Raw genomic sequence first — 23,837 nt, 5'->3', positions numbered from 1 at the left:
CTCCTTGTATTTTCACATTGTCTTCTTTCTGTGTTCAAATTTCCCACTTTCTCTTGATTGATTGATTGGCCATGTTGTACAGCGTGTGGGATCTTAGTTTCCTGACCAGGGATGGAACCCACACTCTTTGCAGTGGAAGCACACTCTTAACCACTGGACCACCAGAGAAATCTCCAAAATTCCCCTTTTTATAAGTAGATCAGTCATATTGGATTAGGCACATTCTAATGATCCCACTTTACCTTGACTGGACCTCTGTATATACTCTCTCTCCAAATAAGATCACATCCTGAGGTGTTGGGAGGTAGGACTTCAACCCAGGAATCTTGGAGGGGCACACTTTTACCCCAAACAGCGCCTCCATTCAAGCTTTTGTCACTTCTCAACTGTATCATTTCTTATTTGTCTCCTTAGGGGAGACCCTGCTTCCAGCAGCATCTTCTTTCAATCCATCCTCCTCTCTGCTGCCAGAGGATCACCTAAACCTGCGGTGGCTGCCAGGATAAATCCACAAACCGGCCCTCTGTCCTCTGCCTTCTGCCATCCTTCCCAGTCTTACTTCCCACCACTCAAGTAGCATTTTTGCAGCCATCTGGAGCCCTTCGTCATGATTACCCTGCCTGTGAGCTTGACTGTGTGTGGCTCCTCCTGCCTGGGATGGTCTCTCTTCCTACTCTCACTAACTGAACGCTTCATGGGGTCTTCAGGCCAGCTCCAGCGACATCTTTCCTCAGAAGCCTTCCTTAACACCCCCATTCTGGGTTTTGTGTTTTCCCTCCAGGACCTACGTTCCCTCTGCATTTCTCTCTGCTTTTCTTTTACTTACTAGTCTGTCTCCCTTACCAGAGCCTCTAGTTCAGTGCCTAGTATACCAAAAGTACTCACTACACATTTGCTGAACACATGAGTAAGTGAATAAATGAAACCTCCTTTAGAAAATTGCAGTGTCAGAGTGAGTTAGTTAGGTGGTGATAACAAAAGTTTTTACAAGGCAGGGACAAAGTCAGCGGTGGGTGTGGTAATCAGAAAGGTTTAAAATTCTCACACGCGACAGATACTGCATTTCAGCTGCTGTCGCGGTTCGGGGGAAAGTACTGCTACTGCATTGATTCTTTGTTTGGTAACATGACCAGCAAGAAAATAATTGCAGTGTTTGGAGCAACAGGTAAAAAACTTCTTACTTTAAAAGTGTGTGCTGACTTGGCTTACTTTCTTGTTTTCCTGTTTTTAATTTCAGAGCCTGCAAGCATAAACTGAACAAAGAGCCCTTTGGAGAAAATTGAGAAAAGTCTATCATTTGCTTGCATTTCTGATGTGGTAAAGGGGCAGGGTGATTTGACTTGATTTGTTCAGAAATGATCTCAGAGGCACAAGGACATCTGACATAGTGTCTTGTTCTTGATCATGGGCTGATTTGTTGGTGTAAGTCTCATTTCAGCACAAGTTATCCGCTACAGACTTTTCTCCACTCGCTTCCTGACAAACACAAGGAGCAAATGTGAGAAGGCCATGGGCATGCAGAAGATAACTGCGTCCTGACCAGTACTGGAAGGACTCTGAAAGGACGGAGTGGGTGGGGATTAGGAGAACGCATGCCCGGACTTCTCTCATGCACAGCTGCCCGAGCCCTGAAACTGGCATTTCTGCTTCCACTCTGCCTCCCTCACAATCTGTTCTCCAACAGCTAGACCTATCTTTGCCAATCTTTCCAATCAGCTCACTCTCCGTCTGTCAGTTCTCATTCCTGCCTTTTGATGATCTATTTGAAACTTCAGATCATGGCAGGTCTCGGCTGAAAACCCCGTAACAGCGCCCCCTACATCACTCAAGTGAAACGAAAGCCCGACTATTGGCCTGCAAGACCCTTCTCGCACTTCCTCCTTTGCCATTCTCCCTCTGCCACTCTGCCTGTTCCTCACACTCCCAACTTAAGGCCTTTGCACTGGCTGCTCCCTCAGCCTAGAATAATCTTCCTTCCTTCGTCACCCACGATGTTTTCTCTCTCATGTCTTCCAAGCCCTCTCCATAACCGCTCTCCAGACTTTCCTTTTTTAATATGGCAACTTCACTCCACCCTGCCACCGTCTGACTCCCCTTCCTGCTTGATTTCTTCCTTTACCATCTTCTCTCCATACTAGGATAGAAGCTCTATGAGGACAGGGGTTTTGTCTGAAGGGAGGCAAGTGCTAAAGTGGGGAGAAAAGAGAAGTAAATTATCAAGAAACCAACAGCCATGGGCTTCCCAGGTGGCTCAGTGGTAAAGAATCTGCCTGTCAATGCAGGAGACACCAAACAGTTCAACCCCTGGTTTAGGAAGATCCCACATGCTGCAGAGCAACTAAGTCGGTTTGCCGCAGCTGCTGAAGCCTGTACCCTCTAGAGCCCGTCTTCCGCAACAACAGAGGCCGCCAAAATGAGAAGCCCTCATACTGCAACTAGAAAGTAGCTCCCACTAGCCTGGACTGGAGAAAGCCCATACAGCAGGGAAGACCCAGCACAGAAGCTGCCCACATTGCCCCCAAAACAACTCCAAGAGCCAGGTATGACACTGACTTTAAAAGGAAAAAAAAGGCAATCAGATGAGGGGATGATTGTATATCGTATTAGGGCAATAGTGAAGTTGTTGGTTTTTCCTGAAAGAGATGAGAAATCACTGAAGGGTTTTGAGCAGAGTTGTGACATGATAAGACTTGGTGCTAAAGTTTCATATTGGCTTCTGTTTGGTGAAGAAGCTGTAGGGGGCAAGGGCTGAAGCAGGGAGACTTATGAGGCTGTTGCCCTAAACCAGGCATGATTGACAGTGGCTTAGACTAAGGAGTGGTCATATCCCAATATGTTTTACGGAGCATTGACTTGGTTCCCTGATGGGTCAGATATCAGAGGTGAAGAATGACTCCTAAATGTTCTGGCTTGAGCAACTGAAAGAATAAAGTTGTGATTCACTGAAATGGGGAGGACCTGGAGGCAGCAGGTCAAGACAAGTCAGGAGCCCTGTTTCAGTCTCTTTAAACTTGAGTTGCTGCCTAGGCATTCAGAGTAGAAGGATGGTAAGAGCCTTGGGAGTGGCTCCTAAAGGAATCAGGTTAGAGGTGTTAAAGTTGAAGAAAGTTGACTTGCAGTTGGCTGAGGAGGTGTGCTGATTGCTTTACTGCCCAGTTTTAATCCTTTGTTCAATAACCTTGGATTTCTGGGTGTGTGTTTGGGAATTTGGGAAAGGGTTACTAGTTTGGCAGGTAAAAATACAAGATGCCTAATTAAATGTGATAGGGAAAGTGTTAACCGTTACTTGTGGATGCGTTTGCATGTCAAACTCTTGAGCATCATCTCCAGTGTCTGCCATTAAAATGTTGCTCTCTTCATGGACTCACCTGCAAGGGAGCACAGCCAATATGGCTGAATTTGTCCCCTGGTTAGAGTCTTAATGAGACATCAAAGTGGGTGTGATTAGGAGAGCCAGTCCTGGTTTTGGTTCAACTCCTTTTATTTTTTCATACTTGTCCATATCGCTTGCTTCTCCATTTTATGTGGGTCCAGGCAAAGACTGTCCATCTGAAAGCTGAGAATGCAGAGCACAGAGGTTTCATTATTTGTACTTCCTTCATTCACTGATTCTTTCATTCAGTAAACAGATATTGAAAGCTTGCAGTGTTCCAGGAACTAATCTCAAAACATGATTGGCAAACGGGGATAAAGAGTAAACAATTTGTCTCCAAGGTGAACTTTAAGTTACAGTACAGTCATAAGGAAATAATTACAACAGTCAGTGTTTTGAGTTGCACCGTGTCCCTCCCCAAGTTTGTATGTTGAAACCCTAATCCCTAGTACTTCTGAATGTGACAGTATTTGCACATATACAATGTGTTATTGTATTGTTAAAGAGGTCATTTAAAGAGGTGGTTCAGTTAAAGTGAGGCCATAAGAGTGGGCCACAGTCCAATCTGACCGCTGTTCTCTTGAGAAGAAGGAAGTTTGACACAGAGACACGAGGGGCTCAAGTGTGCACGGGAAAGCCCACATGAAGACACAGTGAGCAGCCTCTCTTTTCACAATCCGAGGAGAGAGGCTTCAGGCGAAATCAAGCCAGCCGAGGACACCTTGTTCATGGACTTCTGGCCTCCAGGGGTGTGAAAAATATGGGTTGGTTAAACCCCCATTCTGTAGAATCTGGTTATGGCAGTTCTAGCAAACTAATAAGGTCAACAGATTTTTTTAAATTGATTTTTAATTTTTATAGAGGCAGCATTTCAGAAATAGTGTTCTCAATGTAATATCTTCTCCAATCTCTGAGGATATTAATTCTTTAAAAATTTTCTTCTGTTCCCTGCCTTTTTTTATCTTTTCTTTTTTATCGGTTTGTTTATTTTCGTTTTACCTTTCATGCTGGAGGCTTTCCTCGAACATCTGATGAACTTTGGCTATCCATTCATATTCAGTACAAGAGCACAAAACTGGCTAAGGATCCAAAGGTAAAGTCCACTGAACGGCAGGCTGACAGGATTATCAATAATCTATCAGTTGGGGTACCCCCAAAAAGAAGTGCCACACTCTCTCAGAGAAGTTGAGAAAATTTAGTAAAGATGGGAAAGAACAGAAAGACCAAGTAAGCAACACAAAAGGACCAAAGGATAAGAGAGATGACCAAACCCTGGGAAGAGCAGCAGTGTGAAGGGGTCACCTCTGCTCCAACCCTTGGGTCCCCTGTTGATGCTCTCCTCTGGCCAGACCCAGACTGAAGGCAAAAGAGCCCACTGATGGAGTCCATACAGGGCAGCCTCTCAGGGAGCTAGGCAGGAGAGAGAACGGAAGATGTTTTTTGAACCACACACACAAAGTTCAGGACAGATATGGGACCAGTTTGATGGAGGATCCCAAATATCAGTGAATGTGCAGAGTATGTGGCACCCCCCCATAGGACATTCAGTAAATATTTGTAAAGTGGGTTAATCAGGTGAGTGATGATCATATCATGAACAGTCTTAAACATCATAAAAAGAAACTTCTGCATTTTCAACTTTTAAAAAAAAATAATAGAATAGGAACTTCTTTTGAAAGTAAAACTCTATGAAGAACCTAAAAAATGAAACCTATGACCGGTTAAGGCTTCTCTTGTGGCTCAGATGGTAAAGAATCTACCTGCAATGTGGGAGACCCAGGTTTGATCCCCAGGTTGGGAAAATCCCCTGGAGAAGGGAATGGCACCCATTCCAGCATTCTTGCCTGCAAAATTCCATGGACAGCGGAGCCTGACCAGTTAAAAGTAGAATTGCTCAGTGGACTCTGGGGTGGAGGCTCTGGTCCCCTGCTCCCCTGGCCTCCCTGTTGCCTCCGGGCTCCCCCATTCTTTCTCTCCTCCATGGCTTCTGCTAAGCTACCTCTGAGAACGCTGTGAGAAACCTAATTTGAAAACCGCTCTTGCAAGCCATGGGAATGCCTCCTGAAGTAGTTAGAGCAGCAGTTTTACTCTGAGTAATTGGATTCCTTAATCAGCTTCTTTTAGTGAACATTCTTCCTGATCCTTTCTGTATTTTTTCTTCCCCAATTCTGCAGGAGCTCAGGGCGGCTCTGTGGCCGGGCCATGTTGGAGGGCAAAAAGTATGTGGTGAGAGCGCTGACCCGAGATGTGACCCAACCAAAGGCGCAGGTGCTCCGGGACCTTGGGGCCGAGGTGGTTAAAGGGGACCTGAATGACAAAGCATCGGTGGAGGCTGCCTTGAAAGGAGCCTATGGGGCCTTCCTGGTAACCAACTCCTGGGACCATTTCAGCAAAGAGAAAGAAGTGTGTCAGGTGGGACCCATGTTCAAGCCCTTTCTTTTTTCCTGCCTGGCCATGCTCCCCTCCCTGGAAGGGGGTGGGCCTCACCCCATCACTTCCCTCTGGCATTTATGAAATCCATGTACTTCAGGTGGATTATTAGGTGACTGTAAAATCAGTGTCATGTGACATCTGTCCAGAGGTGACCTTGGAGATCTGAGAGTGGTCGTGTAGTGAAGCCAGCTTTTAGAGCCTCTGATTCTTACCGTTTGTTGTCGATGGCATGTGAGGGTTGGCAGCAAGGACATCCCATGAATTAAGGTTACTCTGAGAGTGAAATGGGAAGAACAAAATGGAAGGACTATGTTTAGACTTCCGGCATAGAATTTGGAAATGAATTAGCAATGGGTACATAAGAAAAGAAGTAAGCAAACAAGCAAATGAGCCACAAGGATGAACTCCAGGGAAAATGAAAATTTGTAGAAAAGGTGAATGTGACCATAAAATATCGCGTGGGTCTGCTTCACCCATGTTAGCACTGATGAATGATGTAGCCCCAAATATGATATTCTGAGGATGAAAAAAAGGCAGTTGTGTATGTATGTGATGGTTATGGTGGTGGTGGGCTGTATGTGTGAGAATACTGTTGTGCTGTTGTTAAGATATGTCCAACTCTTTGCGACCAATGGACTGTAGCCCACCAGGCTCTTTTATCCAGAGGATTTCCCAGGCAAGGATACTGGAGTGGGTTGCTGTTTCCTTCTCCAGGGGGTCTTCCCTGACCCAAAGATCAAACTCGCTTCTCCTGCTGCATCTCCTGCATTGCTGGTGGATACTTTACCACTGAGCCACCAGGGAAGCCCATGTGAGAGAGACAGAGAGAGGGAGAGAGAGCGCTGATGATGAGGCTCATCTGTTATAGTAGAAATTTAGTAGATGATTCCTTAAACTGAGAAAAATCGAGAATTAGCAGTATAAACATGTTATTTAGAAATAAAAAGCAGCTAAAAGAGATGAAAATGAGCACGTAGAATATCAGGAATGAGCCCATAGAATTTCTGGAAAGTAGTTATCACCATGGGGGTACAGCGAACTTTTCTGTCATTAAAAGATCTACTTATAGTAGTATTATAAGATCCCTTCCCCTATGCCAGTACTATTTGCAAATTATACATAAGTTTAAATAGAAAATATGAAGATTAGATTTTTAAAATGTAATGAATGGGGTCAGACTTTTTCAGAAATGGTAAAATTCAAAAAAATTAAGAGCAGGATTGAACCATTTTAGGAATGTCTGTTAATTACGTCACTTACAGCTTGTCTTTAAGTGATAAATTTAGGAAGGGCTTATTTTAGGAACTCTGAGTTCTAATTCTGATATTCACTCACTGTGGAATGTAGGGGTACAAGTCATTTCTCTGTCTCACTTTCTCAACCTAAGCCAGATTAGTTATGTCTTCTCTGTCTGGTATGGGGTTTTGTGAGGAAAAGAAGGAAAAAAGAGAGAGGGAGAGGAAGGATGAAGGAGCTTTGAAAAAAATGGAACTAAAACTACAAAAAAGAAAATATATGTACATCCATGCATGCTTGTATGTGTGTGTGTGTTTATAAAAACCAATTATATACATATATATCTCCCTCCATTTTGCCCTCAGTATCCAAATGGTGAACAGATATACTCTATCATCAGAAAACATCACACACTGCTTTCTCAGGTATCCCTGAGCTTCTTATATATATATATAATGTGGTAGTGGATCACAGAGTACTGAGCCCAGAGGCAGGGGCCGGATTCCTTACTGTTTGCACCAGAAGATGGGTTCAGCATTTTGACACAATGGAGCCTCTGCTCCTGGATCCTGGTGGCCTCTCCTATGATCTGAGGCTGGGAAAATCCCCTCCAAGGAGCACAGTAAGAGAAAGGCGGGTGGGTAGAGGACCCAGAACCAGCCCCCCAGTCTGCATGCAAATTCGACCTTCTCTATAAGGCGTCTACCTTTGTCCCTCAGGGCAAGGTGGTGGCTGATGTTGCCAAGAGCCAGGGTCTGAAGCACGTGGTGTACAGCGGCCTGGAGAACGTCAAGCGCCTGACAAACGGCAAGCTGGAGGTGCTGCACTTTGACGGGAAGGGAGAGGTGGAGGAGTATTTCTGGTCCATTGGCGTTCCCATGACCAGCGTCTGAGTGGCAGCTTACTTTGAAAACTTTCTTGGCCCATTGAAACCGGTGAAGGCCTCTGATGGAGATTACTACACCCTGGGTACGTGGAGGGTTGGAATGAAACTACCCTGACACCAGCTTTCCTGCTGCCCAGCCTCCTATTCCCCTCCTTCCTCTCTCCGCATGCCATCCGAGTGCCTGCTGTGTGGTTGGCTCTGGGTGAAGTGCTGACAGGGGCCCAGCATTGTCCTAGATTTCCCGGGAAGCTGGATCTTGGGCTGGAAACACCAAGGATTACACTTCCTGTCTCATCCAGCTGACGCTCCTCATATAAGCAGTGAGCCATGTGGCCTCAGGCCTCAGTTTCCTCATGTCTAATAGGAAAGTTGGACAAGATGACTTTCCCTTCTAGCTCATCTCTCTGCCCTTCTGTGGCCACAGGGAACACATTCTTCTCTTGACCTGGATCTCAGGGTCAGAATCCTGAGAGGGTCCATGGCCACCCTGAATGCACCCGAGCTTGTCTGATCTCAAGCTAAGCAGGATTGGGCTGGTTAGTACTTGGATGGGAGAATCCTGAGAGGGACACTGACTCCCTGGGAACGGGTTTCCAGCCCTGCCTGCAGAGTCTGGTTCCATAAGTCTGGTCTGGGGCCTGCAAGACTATAGTTCTAACCAGGACTCCTGGTAATTCCAATGCTGCCAGTCCACTGGCCAGCACTCCCCTGCCCTTTGGGGACATTTTCTTTGCCCATAGTCCAGGGTGGCTCTGTAGCATGGAGGGAGTGTGAGAGAATCAGTGACTGCAAGTCAGTCTTTCTTCCCTGCCGAATAATTAAGACTTACCAGGGACGTAACTCGTGTCAAAGTAGATCTGAGCCTGGAGTGCCTGCCACATGTCACGGATGACTTGGGTAATAGTTCAGCAGGTGACCAGATAAGTATGTAAATGTGATACATCGCTTTACCCCACTTCCCTTCTTCCTATGCCTCTACCAGATTTCAGAAGCCTGCACACGTGACATTTCCCAGGTTCTAAGCTAGGATATTATAATCTATGAATTAGATTGGCCCTAGGTGAAGAGGTGATGCTTTAAACTTCTGCTGGTATCCAGTCCCATTTGAGTTGCCTACATTTGTAAAAGGAAATGGCAACCCACTCCAGTGCTCTTGCCTGGAGAATCCCATGGATGGAGGAGCCTGGTGGGCTACAGTCCATGCGGTTGCAAAGAATAGGACACGACAGCGACTTCACTTTCACTTTCACTTTCTTTCATGTTTGTAAAACCCAGCCTCAGGTATCCCTGAGCCTCATCCTCTCCCTTCCGTCAAGCGCCGCCCCCTCCATAGGGAATAGCTCCCTGCCACCACCCCGCCCCCACCACACACACCATGCTATACTATGCTAAGTCACTTCAGTCGTGTCCGACTCTGTGCGACCCCATAGACGGCAGCCCACCAGGCTCCGCTGTCCCTGGGATTCTCCAGGCAAGAACACTGGAGTGGGTTGCCATTTCCTTCTCCAATATATGAAAGTGAAAAGTGAAAGTGAAGTCGCTCAGTCGTGTCCGACTCTTAGCGATCCCATGGATTGCAGCCTAACAGGCTCCTCCTTCCATGGGATTTTCCAGGCGAGAGTACTGGAGTGAGGTGCCATTGCCTTCTCCTACACACACACCATAGGGAATATCTAGCATTTACTGAAGACTTACTGGGTGTTTGGTGTCTGTTTCACAGATGGGGAAACTGAGGCACAGATAGATTAACTTTGCCAAGATCAATAGTAAGGTAGAACCAGAACTTGAACTCTGGTAATCTGACTCCAGAACCATACTCTTTTAATGGAAAAAAAAAAATTGTTTTTTTTTGGTCTCACAATCAGGCAAGTGGGATCTTAGTTCCCCAACCAGGGATTGAAATCGTGCCCCCTGAGGTGGAAGTGCAGAGTCTTAACCACTGGACCACCAGAGAATTCCAGAACCATATTCTTTCTTTTTTTGCAGTCAATAAGAAATTTACTTGTTTTAAAAAAATCCAAATGCCAGCATTGTCCAGAAAAATTTAACAGGTTTATTTATAATTGTTATAAAGTTGAACTGATGAGACTTGTTCACTGAAACATTCTGACATTCGTTAATGTTTTATGTCCCACATTTATATTAAAAATTCGCACACAAATGAAAATGGAAAAACTGCCAATACCTCATTTCTGTCCCCTATTTTTCCATTTGCAATCATATACTTAGGTACCTTTTGACCCCATGGGAAAAAAATATCTAACGTTCAGAACTACCAGTAGCAGGAAGAAGATAATTTTTTTTTAAAGACTGAAATGTTTACCATCTTAGTGGATTCTTAAGCACGTTCTCCACATATGCGGCATGCTAGCTGGATGTCTTTATGGCATAATTGTTACACGTTTGGCATAGCACACAGGTTGGTGTCTTCAAAAAGGCCAACAAGATAGGCCTCATTTGCCTTCTGCAAAGCACCAATAACTGCTCTCTGGAAGCGCAGATCTGTTTTGAAGTCCTGAGCAATTTCCCACACCAGATGCTGGAAGGGGAGTTTGTGAATCAGAAGTTCAGTGGACTTCCGATAACGTCTAATTTCACGGAGTGCCACAGTACCAGGCCTGTAAAGATGAGGTTTCTTCACTCCTCCAGTAGAGGGCGCATTCTTGCGAGCAGCTTTTGTAGTGAGTTGCTTCCTCTGTGCTTTACCGCTGGTTGATCTGCCTACATACGAGCCATGGTATAGAGACCTTACTTAACCCTTTCTTCTTTGGCTGGAGCTAAGCGAGCTAGAGGCGACGCTGGCCGGCTGCGAACAGAATTCCAGAACCACTGTCCCTTAGCATCTTTTAAACTCAGCCCAAGAACTTCAATCTTCAAATAAAAGCAAACCTCAGAGTCAGAATAGACTTGATTCTGAATGCCTCAAAAACAGAGACTGCCTTTTTACAATTATAAGATGTAATTTATTTATAATATAATTTATTTATATTTATAAATTTATATATTTTATAATTATAATTTATATTTATAAATTTATATATGTTATAATTTATGCAGAGGAATGAGCAGACATTTTGCCTACCCAGATATCAGGTAGGAGATTAATTTTGCTGAAAAAAGACAAACTGTGACATTTAGTTCCTGGCTGCTAAACCTTAAGTCACTTTTACACTGGACTGGACTTCAGAGACCTTGACTCTTGTCCTGGCCTGTTGTTTTCTAACTGTAAGGCACTGGGTGAGTCAATAGACTTAGATTCTTCAGTTTAAAAACCAGCAGTGCTGGGGCTAGATCACGTCCACATTGGGTTCCAGCCTCAGGAGTGTGGGCTTCTGGGAATCTGTGAGAGGCTGTGCCCACCCGTAGGAAGGGCACAGAATTCGGAGTGATGGATGAGGGCTTGAGTTCTGCTGCTTGCTGGCTGAGTAACCTCAGGCAACTCCCTGATATTGCTATGTTTCAAGGTTGTTTTGAGGATTAAACCAGCCAATATGTTTGCTAACTGATTCATTCAATAAATATTTGAAGGCCTCCAACGTGCCAGTCACTTACTTTACTTTACTGGGGATTCAGTAATAAACCACTCAAAGCAGACAAAGCTCTGCCCTCATTAATGGAGAAGGCAATGGCAGCCCACTCCAGTACTCTTGCCTGGCAAATCCCATGGACCGAGGAGTCTGGTAGGCTGCAGTCCATTGGGTTGTGAAGAGTCAGACACGACCGAGCGACTTCACTTTCACTTTTCACTTTCATATATTGGAGAAGGAAATGGCAACCCACTCCAGTGTTCTTGTCTGGAGAATCCCAGGGACAGCGGAGCCTGGTGGGCTGCCGTCTATGGGGTCGCACAGAGTCGGACACGACTGAAGCGACTTATCAGCCCTCATTAAGCTCATATTCTGGTCGAGGAGGTAGACAGCAGAGAAGCATAATAGAGAAGTAAAATGTATTATATGTTAGAAAGCGATAAGTGCTCTAAAAAAATAAGGCTGAGTAAAGTGTATGTGGAGTGTTAGCAGTAAGCGTGGTGTGTGAAATTTAAATTAGGGGATTGGTGGGCTTCTTTGAGAAGGTGACATCTGAGCAACTTCTGATAGAGGTAACTAACTGGCTTTGTGAATATTCAGGGGAAGACATTTTCAGGCAGACAGAACAGCCAGTGTGGTTGGATCAGAGCAGGTTGGGGGCTTGGGGAGAGGGGAGTAGGAGGTGAGGCCAGAGGTAGTAGAGGGTCTGGTCCTGTAAGCCATGGTTTTTCTCCTGAGAGACACAGAGAACCATTGGAGGGGTCTGGGCAGATATGACATGAGCTAACTTTAGTTTTTACAGAATCACTCTGACTTTTGTGTTGAAAAGAGACTGTGGAAGGGCAAGAGTGGAATTGGAAATAAGGGGCCCAACTTTGCAATAAACCAAGTCAGAGATGGTGGTGGCTTTGTTGTTCAGTCGCTGAGTTGTGTCTGACTCTTTGCGACCCCATAGACTACAGCACACCAAGCTTCCCTGTCTTTTGCTATCTCCCAGAGTTTGCTCAGATTCGTGTGCACTGAATTGGTGATGCCATCTAACCATCTCATCCTCTGCCGCCTCCTTCTTCTCCTGCCCTCAATCTTCCCCGACATCAGCGTCTTTTACGAGTTAGCTCTTCTCAGATGGTGGCTTAGACTAGCGTAATGCCAGTGAGGATGGTGAGAAGTCTTCAAATTCTAGACACTATGAATACGACTACAAAAAAAAAAAAAGGATCTGGGGTGGGAGACAAATGTCAAGGTTGAATCTAAGATTTTTAACTTCAGAAACTGGAATCATAGAGTTGCCATTAACTGAGAAGGAAGTCTGTAGCAGAAGCAGGTTGTCCAGGAATTCATTTTGGGGCACAGTGAGTTTCTAATGTCTTTTAAACATTAAAATGTAAAATGTCATTAAACATTTAAGTAAGGATATTGAGTAGGACATGGGACAAATGCATCTGGAGCTGAACAGAGATATTGGGGTTTTTACACACAGAAGATGCTTCAGTTCAGTTCAGTTGCTCAGTCGTGTCTGACTCTTTGTGACCCCATGAATTGCAATACGCCAGGCCTTCCTGTCCATCACCATCTCCCAGAGTTCACTCAAAATAACATCCATCGAGTTATCTCATCCTCTGTCATCCTCTTTTCCTCCTGCCCTCAATCCCTTCCAGCATCAGAGTCTTTTCCAATGAGTCAACTCTTTGCATGAGGTGGCCAAAGTACTGGAGTTTCAGCTTTAGCATCATTCCTTCCAAAGAACACCCAGGACTGATCTCCTTTAGGATGGACTGGTTGGATCTCCTTGCAGTCCAAGGGACTCTCAAGAGCCTTCTCCAACACCACAGTTCAAAAGCATCAAATCTTCGGCACTCAGCTTTCTTCACAGTCCAACTTTCGCATCCATACATGACTACTGGAAAAACCATAGCCTTGACTAGATGGACCTTTGTTGGCAAAGTAATGTCTCTGCTTTTCAATACGCTATCTAGGTTGGTCATAACTTTCCTTCCAAGGAGAAAGCGTCTTCTAATTTCATGGCTGCAATCACCATCTGCAGTGATTTTGGAGCCCCCCAAAATAAAGTCTGACACTGTTTCCCCATCTATTTCCCATGAAGTGATGGGACCAGATGCCATGATCTTCGTTTTCTGAATGTTGAGCTTTAAGCCAACTTTTTCACTCTGCTCTTTCACTCTCATCAAGAGGCTTTTTAGTTCCTCTTCACTTTCTGCCATAAGGGTGGTGTCATCTGAATATCTGAAGTTATTGATATTTCTCCCAGCAATCTTGATTCCAGCTTGTGCTTCTTCCAGCCCAGCATTTCTCATGATGTACTCTGCATATAAATTAAATAAGCAGGGTGACAATGTACAGCCTTGACGTACTCCTTTTCCTATTTGGAACCAGTCTGTTGTTCCATGTCCAGTTCTAACTGTTGCTTCCTGACCTGCATATAGGTTTCTCAAGAGGCAGGTCAGGTGGTCTGGTATTCCCATCTCTTTCAGAATTTTCCACAGTTTATTGTGATCCACATAGTCAAAGGCTTTGGCATAGTCAGTAAAGCAGAAGTAGATCTTTTTCTGGAACTCTCTTGCTTTTTCCATGATCCAGCAGATGTTGGCAATTTGATCTCTGTTCCTCTGCCTTTTCTAAAACCAGTTTGAACATCTGGAAGTTTACGCTTCACGTGTTGCTGAAGCCTGGCTTGGAGAATTTTGAGCATTACTTTACTAGCGTGTGAGATGAGTGCAATTGTGTGGTAGTTTGAGCATTCTTTGGCATTGCCTTTCTTTGGGATTGGAATGAAAACTGACCTTTTCCAGTCCTGTGGCCACTGTTGAGTTTTCCAAATTTGCTGACATATTGAGTGCAGCACTTTTACAGCATCTACTTTCAGGATTTGAAATAGCTCAACTGGAATTCCATCACCTCCGCTAGCTTTGTTCGTAGTGATGCTTTCTAAGGCCCACTTGACTTCACATTCCAGGATATCTGGCTCTAGGTGAGTGATCACACCATCGTGATTATCTTGGTCGTGAAGATCTTTTTCGTACAGTTCTTCTGTGTATTCTTGCCACCTCTTCTTAATATCTTCTGCTTCTGTTAGGTCCATACCATTTCTGTCCTTTATCGAGCCCATCTTTGCGTGAAATGTTCCCTTGGTATCTCTAATTTTCTTGAAGAGATCTCTAGTCTTTCCCATTCTGTTGTTTTCCTCTATTTCTTTGCATTGATGGCTGAGGAAGGCTTTCTTATCTCTTCTTGCTATTCTTTGGAACTCTGCATTCAGATGCTTATATCTTTCCTTTTCTCCTTTGCTTTTCGCTTCTCTTCTTTTCACAGCTATTTGTAAGGCCTCTCCAGACAGCCATTTTGCTTTTTTGCATTTCTTTTCCATGGGGATGGTCTTGATCCCTGTCTCCTGTATAATGTCATGAACCTCCGTCCATAGTTCATCAGGCACTCTATCTATCAGATCTAGTCCCTTAAATCTATTTCTCACTTCCACTGTATAATCATAAGGGATTTGATTTAGGTCATACCTGAATGGTTTAGTAGTTTTCCCTACTTTCTTCAATTTAAGTCTGAATTTGGCAATAAGGGATTCATGATCTGAGCCACAGTCAGCTCCTGGTCTTGTTTTTGCTGACTGTATAGAGCTTCTCCATCTTTGGCTGCAAAGAATATAATCAATCTGATTTAGGTGTTGACCATCTGATGGTGATGGCCATGTATAGAGTCTTCTCTTGTGTTGTTGGATGAGGGTGTTTGCTATGACCACTGCGTTCTCTTGGCAAAATTCTATCAGCCTTTGCCCTGCTTCATTCTGTATTCCAAGGCCAAATTTGCCTGTTACTCCAGGTGTTTCTTGACTTCCTACTTTTGCATTCCAGTCCTCTATAATGAAAAGCACATCTTTTTCGGGTGTTAGTTCTAAAAGGTCTTGGAGGTCTTCAAAGAACCGTTCAACTTCAGCTTCTTCAGCGTTACTGGTTGGGGCATAGACTTGGATTACTGTGATATTGAATGGTTTGCCTTGGAAACGAACAGAGATCATTCTGTCGTTTTTGAGATTGCATCCAAGTACTGCGTTTTGGACTCTTTTGTTGACCATGATGGCTACTCCATTTCTTCTAAGGGATTCCTGCCCGCAGTAGTAGATATACTGGTCATCTGAGTTAAATTCACCCATTCCTTCTTTACTAAGAAGATGCCTGCTGCTGCTGCTGCTAAGTCACTTCAGTCATGTCTGACTGTGTGACCCCATAGACCGCAGCCACCAGGCTCCCCCATCCCTGGGATTCTCCAGGCATGAACACTGGAGTGGGTTGCCATTTTCTTCTCCAATGCATGAAAGTGAAAAATGAAAGTGAAGTTTCTCAGTCGTGTCCGACTCTTAGCGACCCCATGGACTGCAGCCTACCAGGCTCCTCCATCCATGGGATTTTCCAGGCAAAGTACTGGAGTGGGGGTGCCATTGCCTTCTCCAAGAAGATACCTAGTAAATGGTAGTTCTTTTTTTTTTTTAAATCAATACCCAGGTATTATGATATTTTCTCAAACAAACCTTATAATTGCATAGATGGTAGCGACTCAGTGTTACATGGTGTTCCCATACCTTTTGTTTAACTGGTTGATTAAATCAGATTGACGGGACCTACCAAGGATGTGACATAATTAGCTATTTTTATCTTTTTATTTTTTAAACTAGCACTGCCAATGGGGGATGTACCAATGGATGGTATCTCGGTTGCTGATATTGGAGCTGTCGTCTGCAGCATCTTTAATTCTCCAGAGGAGTTTGTGGGCAAGGCCGTGGGTCTCAGTGCAGAAGCGTTGACCATACAGCAGTATGCTGATGTTCTGTCCAAGGGTTTGGGGAAAGAAGTCTGAGATGCAAAGGTGAGTTTTTAAGAAACATAAACATGATCACAGGAGGTCACATCCCACTAACTTATAAATTCTGGGAGACTTTTCACAGATTTGAGCAGGGTTGATCTGAGGCTATCGGAAGAAATTGGAGAGGATTCCTGTTCCATGAATCTGTCTTCATCTGTTGGTGCATCTGAATCCTACCCTTAAGACATTATTGCTTTGGCTTCAGATTAATCAGCTTATTAAAATGCAATTCCTTTTGGGTGGAAAGAACTTAGACTCTGAAGACCAAGGTACAACGTTCTCATATACACCGTCCTATCCCTCCCCTCCCAGGGACTCATTGCTGATCAGGCCAGTGTGCCAGAGTTAGCCATCATCAGGCAAGGCACTTAGCCTCTCTGAGTTGTGGCCTCCTCATTCACAAAGTGGATGAGAGTATCTACCTGGGGCGTTTTGTGAAAATTAGGGTATATTCAGGGAGCTTAGGCTAGTGTTTGGCATATAACAAGCATATCTCAAGGACCTGTTATATACCTGGTGCTACCTTTGAGGACGTCACAGCAGAGTTGGGGTGAAAATCTCACACATGTGACGTCACAGTGATCAGACAAGAGCAGAACGCTGTGGTGCTTGATTGTGTTGCCCACACTCTCTGCTCTACGGGCGGTCAGAGAGGGTAGGAGAAGGTTTCACGGAAGGAGTAGCTTCAAGGTGGTCCTTGAGTCTGGGCAAGACTGCGTATGGGTGAAGGGAGCGATAGAGCTGGCCTGACAAGTTCTAGAATCAACAGGAATGAACTGGAGGCAGTCTGGGGAAGTGAGCAAGTCCTGGTTCTGCCCTTATCCCTCTGGGGACTCTTGGGAAGTTACTTAACTTCTCCATGGTTGTGTGTGCGTGTTCAGTCATGTCTGACTCTTTGCGACCCCCTGGCCTGTAGCTCACCAGGTTCCTCTGTCCATGGAATTCCCCAGGCAAGAATATTGGAGTGGGTTGCCTTTCCCTTCTCCAGGGGATTTTCCTGTCCCAGGGGTGGAACCCATGTCTCCTGAGTCTCCTGCATTGGCAGGCGGATTCTTTACCACTGAGCCACCTGGGAAGCAGACTTAACCTCTCCAGACTCCCTTAGTTGATATGTTAAAGAAGATTAGTACACCTGCCATAGGCTTGTTGCGAGGATGTGGTGAGACCCATGTGGGAAAGGCTAGCATTGGGTCTGGCATTTAGTAAGCCCTCGATAACGAACTGGGTTGGAATGGCCTGGGCTTGAGTGTGGCCACGACAGACCTTTTATGGAGAAGTGAGGGCAATGGTTCATCCTGAGTGCTTCCAGCCATTTCTCCAAGCAGCTGTTGTCCGAGGATGGAGAGAGAACAGTGTTTCTGAGAAGGAAGTGTGCATCTGTGTGTGCCTGGCCTGCACACTGTCGCATCTGAAAGGAGGACCCTACCTTCCCTCAGGCTGGCAGGCATCAACTAACACGGCCCTTTGCCTCTCCTGGCTGCTGTTCTCCCATCTGTGAAAGGAGAGTGTAGTCTGGATAGTTTCTCAGGTTCTGCCCAGCACTGACATTTCTCCAGAGCAGAGAGAGTCCCTTCCTTTTTACAGAGTTCGAGTCTGCTTTTGCAAATTAGGATTGATTGGAACACACCCACACTTTCGTTTGTGTATTGCCTCTGGCTGGTTTCAGGATACATTGGTAGATCTGAGCAGTTGTGACAGAGACCATATGGCCTAAAAGCCTTAAATATTTATACCTAGCCCTTCAAGAGTAAGTTTGGTGAATCTGATCTAGAATGTTTCCTAGAGTTAGGGGCAGAGGGTTGGTTTTCATTTTCATCGCATCTCTTGGGCCAGTGAATCTTGAGAGGCTGTCTAGACTCCCATTTCACCTGTTCAGGTACTGGCCCTGTGAGGAGGCCGACAGATATTTTGGGGAGAAAACTATTGTAGGTATCAATCCAGCTATAAAACCACATTTGGGGATCTTACTGAAAACCACTCAAATTTCATGGAGAAAATGTTACTCCCAAGCCCAAGAAGTCATCACTCATTCAAAAGATGTACTTATGAGAACATCTGCAAAGTCATCTATCCCTGGGTGCAAATTTACTATTTAGTGACTGACCCCTCTCCTAGTACTTTGCATTTGGGTCTTGTATTCATTTTGTCTGTGGGGTCTGAACTCTATAAAGAAGAAGGGGCTGCTGCTGCTAAGTCGCTTCAGTCGTGTCCGACTCTGTGTGACCCCATAGATGGCAGCCCACCAGGCTCCCCCGTCCCTGGGATTCTCCAGGCAATAACACTGGAGTGGGTTGCCATTTCCTTCTCCAGTTCTTAGAAACTACTTTGACTTAAAGCCACTGGTGCTTGTCTGGAGTAGAAAAAGGCTTACAGGCTGCGGTACTCTGGGGAAGGATGCATGTGGCCACAAGGTGGCGCTCCAGCCCTGGCAGTCTGACTTTCCCTGTCTGTTCAGAAGGTCGCTGTTTGCTTAATTTGCTTCAGTGACTACCCCCTCACCCCCGACCCCACTCCTGAACTCCCCAGAATAAACTCCCATCAGAAACTCTGATCTGGCTGAAACTGCCTGTCTAACTCCAAAAGGGACAGTGTTCTCTCAGAAAAGTGAGACACAACAGAGCAAATCTCTTTTCTTCAAAAACCTGCAGAAAAGAATCCCTTATTTTCCTGAGGAATATTAGTTACCAAAGTTACAGGATGAGAGAGTAACTCAAGGAGACAGACATTTTAGAAGTCATCTTCCATGCTTCTTTGATGGTGTTCTATTTTCAAATTCACTAAAATTTAAAAATGTTTTCTGATTTCAAAAATGAGAAATGCTTATGGCAGAAAATACAGAAATTTATTTTAAAAAAGAATATAAAAGTCACATTGTTTAATCTATCAGAGATAGTAACTGTTAAGATTTGTACATTTTCTTCTAGTCTTTTCCCAATATATATGTAATAAAATTAAAACAACATGCCAAGTACCGTTTTGTATCTGGCTTTTTCACTTGACATTAAATTATGAGCATATATTTCTATTCAATTTTTTAAAAAATATTGACTGCATAATATTTCTAGTGTAGATGTACCATAGTTACCATAGTTTATTTTACCATTCCTCTATTTTTTGGATATGCAGATTGTTCTTGATTTTTCATTATTATAAATGGCATGACAGTCATTGTTTTATATGAGTTTGCACCTGTCACATTATTCTAAGGCCAGATAGAGGTTAGAGTTTTCGGAGCGAGGTTAGAGTTTATTGCTGGAGGCTAAAGACTGATTATATTGGATCCAATAGTTAGAAATGTTCTTAATGGGAATCCCATGGTAATCCAGTGGTTAGGGCTCTGAGCTTCTCCTGAAGGGGGCAAGATTTTGATCCCTGGTCAGGGAACTAAGATTCTACATACCATGTATCATGGTCAAAAAAAAAGAAGAAGAAGAAAGAAAGAAGGAAAGAAATGGTCTTAGTTGATGCAGATGGCGTCACTATAGATCCACTTAGTGTCAGAAGGGTTTTGCAGAGGGTGACAGAGGGTGACTCAGTGGGTGTGTGATGGGCAGTGTTTGTTGGGCCTGGCCCTGGCAGAGGCTGCATGGCTGAAGTTCAGATGCTTGTTTCCAATCAGGAGGGAAGGATGGAGAGTCTAGTGCCTTGATGCTTCATGGAGGGCTTGATGGGTTGAAGATCTCCAAGGAATGCTGAGGAATCCCAGGAGGAAATGTATATGAAAACTAGTCAGATAAAGGGGCTATACACCCATGGTACCTTATCCCAAGTGCTTGTGGCCAGAAACAATTCAGCTTTCAGAATCTTTCAGCTTTTAGATGGGTTTATGTCTGTATCACCATCAGGGGCTGGGGCAGGACGCTATAACCAAACATATCAATATCTCTGCAGAGAAAGACAGGGCAATTTCCACTAAACAGGATGAAGACTATAAATAACTTCTCATAAGTTTAGATAAGGTTTTGCCTCCAAATTGGTTCAGGAAAGTCAGTATGTTGCCAAATTGCCCATGAAAAAAATTTCAGTGTTTCTTGGGTCTTGGGATTAGGCAAAAGAATTTGGATTTGTATCATCATGAAAGTGAACAAGTTCTTCTCCAACTGCTTTAAATGAGGGCTATAACATTTCCTGTTGTTTCTTTTCTTTCCTTCTTTTTTAACTTGTTCTTAAAAGATCACCCCAGAGGCTTACCAGAAGCTGGAATTTCCTGGAGCAAAGGAAATGGCCAACATGTGTCGGTTCTATCAAATGAAGCCAGACCGTGACATTCAGCTCACCCACCGACTGAATCCCAAAGTCAAAAGCTTCAGCCAGTTCATCTCAGAGAACCAGGCAGCCTTGAAGAGCTCCTAAACTGTTCACACAGGCCTCTGAGAATGCAGTGTTCTTCCTCCCAGATCCTGGTCTTCTCTAGAGCACTAAATCTATGTTTATAGAACAGATAGCTTAGAATACAGTTGTTGTACCCTGAAGGCTTCCCTGGGTTGGGTGTGGGGCGGGGGCCGGGGCGGGCGGTAGGACGCTGCAGAGCTGATTGACGCAGTAATTGACCCACAAGTAACGTTCCAGCTGCTAATAAAGGTAGCACACTTGTCAGGCTAAGTGAGAAGCTCCCAGCCTGCCACCCTTTGTAGTTCTCTCTTCCCAACCAACAGCCATGTTGCCTTGAAGTCTCCGGCCTGAGCAACTTGGAGCTCCTTCCCTCTCACAAATCAGTGGGGATGGGGGGACCCTCAGCTTTCTCCTTCATAAGTGACCTTGAGGCCTGTTTCTGGAACTCTCATAGACAACTCCAGTTTTTTCAAGCGCGTTGTCACTTCTCTGTGAGGTTTTAAGTGATTTTAATTTTCTTAAAAATCTTTGTAGAGGGTTTTCTGGGGAACTCGGTGTTCAGTGAACAAGTGTTGGAAATGGAAATTCAGTTTTGCTTCAAGGTTGGAAGCTCATCTCTGATTCAGTCATTAAATCAGCTGTTGAATCATCACTCAGTTACTCGTCTTTTCACTCACCCACCCCTCATTTATCCATCCCACAGCTTTCTTTTCAGCACCAGCACCAATGGTACATTTGTAGGCCTTGCTCCCCTCCTGTTTTCTTATTGGAGTGGTCCATTCTCCAAAGGTTGCCATGGCCCCTTTTCAGTTTGTGGTTGGGTTTGTGTCATGCCAGGGCAAGAGGGGGGCTATGTCACTACTTAGCGACAAGTGAAGCCCAGAGCCTGTGCAGTGGGTAAAGTCCAGGAGCTTGAGACCATGTCTGGCAAAAGGTAGTAAAGTGGAAAAAGAAGGTGATGGAAGTGCCCCCAGGGTGTCCTTTTCTGTTGCTAGCTTAGCATTTTTCTTTTTTTTTAGCTTAGCATTTTTCTATCCCATATTGTAATTGTCTTGCTTACTAGCCTTCCTCTTGGCTGTGAGAGATGTGGACCCCTTTTTACCCCAGCACCTGGCACATGGTAGGCGATCAATAAATGTTGATTGACTAAATGTGTGCATAAAGTTAACTGATCATACCATTACAAGGAAAGGGAAATAAATAGGTGCATGGGTTGGAGAGTGGTGAGAACCAGCAATTGAAACTTAAAGTGCAAGAGGCTGTCCACGTCCGGGAGAGGGCTTGACCCCTACTACTCTGGGGCAGGTAGCGGATGGGGCCGAGCAAGGACAGGGTGATGGTGCCTGTGTGAAAGGGCACAGTGGCCTGGGACCTGGCTCAGAAGAGGACACTCAGCAATGCCAGACGCCAGCCTTTCTGTCTCTTAAGGCATCCAGTGGTGTTTGTTGAAAATGATGGAGGTTATTGCAGACAAATTTTGATTCTTAAGGGGAAATCAGTCAACTTGAGGACCATGCTCCTTTCTGAAGGGCACTCTCCTTATTCCCCAAGGGAACAACTCGATTTGGCCTAAGTTATCAACCCTGAGAAATGGGTATGGATAAATTTCTAAAACAGGAAAAGAAAAACAAAGCCCTAAACTAAAAATAGGTGGCTTATTACTCATCTAGTGGGCCAGGCAGGAAGAATGGCCACTGCTTCCTAAATAAACCTCAGCATCCCCTAGGTGGAAGTGTCTGTAGGCCAGCGGGTCCCCTGGGCTCCCTGTGTGTTCACTGGGGTGGCAGGCTGGTTCTTTTAGCCTTTGGTACAAGGCTAGGGTAACTCTGGGCCAGCCACACGCTTATTCCTGGAAAGCCCAAGAAACCCATTCTGGGTTTAAAATATTTATTTATTTATTTGGCTGTACCAAGTATTAGCAGCAGTACATAGGACCTTGGATCTTTTTTGCAGCCTGTGGGATCTTTAGTTGCGACATGCAAGCTCTGAGTTGCAGCACGTGGGATTTAGTGCCATGACCAATGACAGAACCGGGTCCCCTGCGTTGGGAGTGTGGAGTTTTAGCCACTGGACCACCACAGAAGTCCCCCTTGGTGGATTTAGAAGCAAACTTTACAGTGGCTGATCTGAAACGAGTCTGCCTTTTAGAGATCTTGTTTGCATCTCCATCTCACACAATTAATAAAGGGAAAGAGCTGTTAACGTTGGCCTAAAACATTTTGACACTTGTGGACAGTAGATGAAGGGCTCTACTACCACCCCTGCCCCTTTCCTGCTATGATCTCCAAGCCGACGGAGAGAAAAGCTTCCCTTCCAAGTTTCTCAGAGAAGAGACTTGGGGACCCACAAGAGGCACAGCAGGTGGAAATGAGCTATGCACCTTAGGAAATGCAACCACCCTCTGTGGTCCAGGGAATGGGGTGGGTAGGGGTGAGGGTGGAGATGCAGGAACAGAAGGGGTGCAGGGGGTGGTATCTCTCTGTGATTCTATAAATGTTCCTAGAAACGTTGGCTATAAAGTCACACAATGCTGGGTTTGACTTCTGTCTGTGCCACTGACTAGTTGTGTGGATTTGGCTTCAGTTTCCCCATCCTCACAGGCGCTGCTGGGCTCCGGCTACAAGATTAAAAGTGGAAAAAGCACTTTGGATAGTCTTTGGCAGATAGTCAGTGCTCACTAATTATTATTGAGAAAAATTCCTGCCCTCATCCCCTTTGGGCTTCCCTGGTGGCTCAGATGGTAAGGAATCTGCCTGCAATGAGGGAGATCCAGGTTTGATCCCTGGGTCTGGAAGATGCCCTGGGGAAGGGAATGGCAACTTACTCCAGCATTCTTTTTTTTTTTTTTTTAATTTTTCTTTTTTTTTTACAGTACTAATTTTTTTTTTAAATTTTATTTTTAAACTTTGCAATATTGTATTGGTTTTGCCAAATATTGAAATGAATCCGCCACAGGTATACATGTGTTCCCCATCCTGAACCCTCCCCCTCCTCCCTCCCCATACCATCCCTCTGGGTCATCCCAGTGCACCAGCCCCAAGCATCCAGTATTGTGCATCGAACCTGGACTGGCAACTCATTTCATATATGATATTATACGTATTTCAATGCCATTCTCCCAAATCATCCCACCCTCTCCCTCTCCCACAGAGTCCAAAGACTG

The 23,837-nt window shown here is 44.9% G+C and overlaps 1 pseudogene; it reads left to right on the top strand.

Annotated features, from left to right (window-relative positions):
• Positions 1–1,031: 1,031 nt before the first annotated feature.
• On the top strand, positions 1,032–21,356 carry LOC109562737 (nmrA-like family domain-containing protein 1; annotated as a pseudogene).
• The last annotated feature ends 2,481 nt before the right edge of the window (positions 21,357–23,837 follow it).

The sequence above is a fragment of the Bos indicus genome, chromosome 1, assembly GCF_029378745.1.
Source record: "Bos indicus isolate NIAB-ARS_2022 breed Sahiwal x Tharparkar chromosome 1, NIAB-ARS_B.indTharparkar_mat_pri_1.0, whole genome shotgun sequence".
NCBI classification, from domain to species: domain Eukaryota; kingdom Metazoa; phylum Chordata; class Mammalia; order Artiodactyla; family Bovidae; genus Bos; species Bos indicus.
Note: the sequence above shows the minus strand (reverse complement) of the source record. Positions and strands in the feature narration are given on the sequence as shown.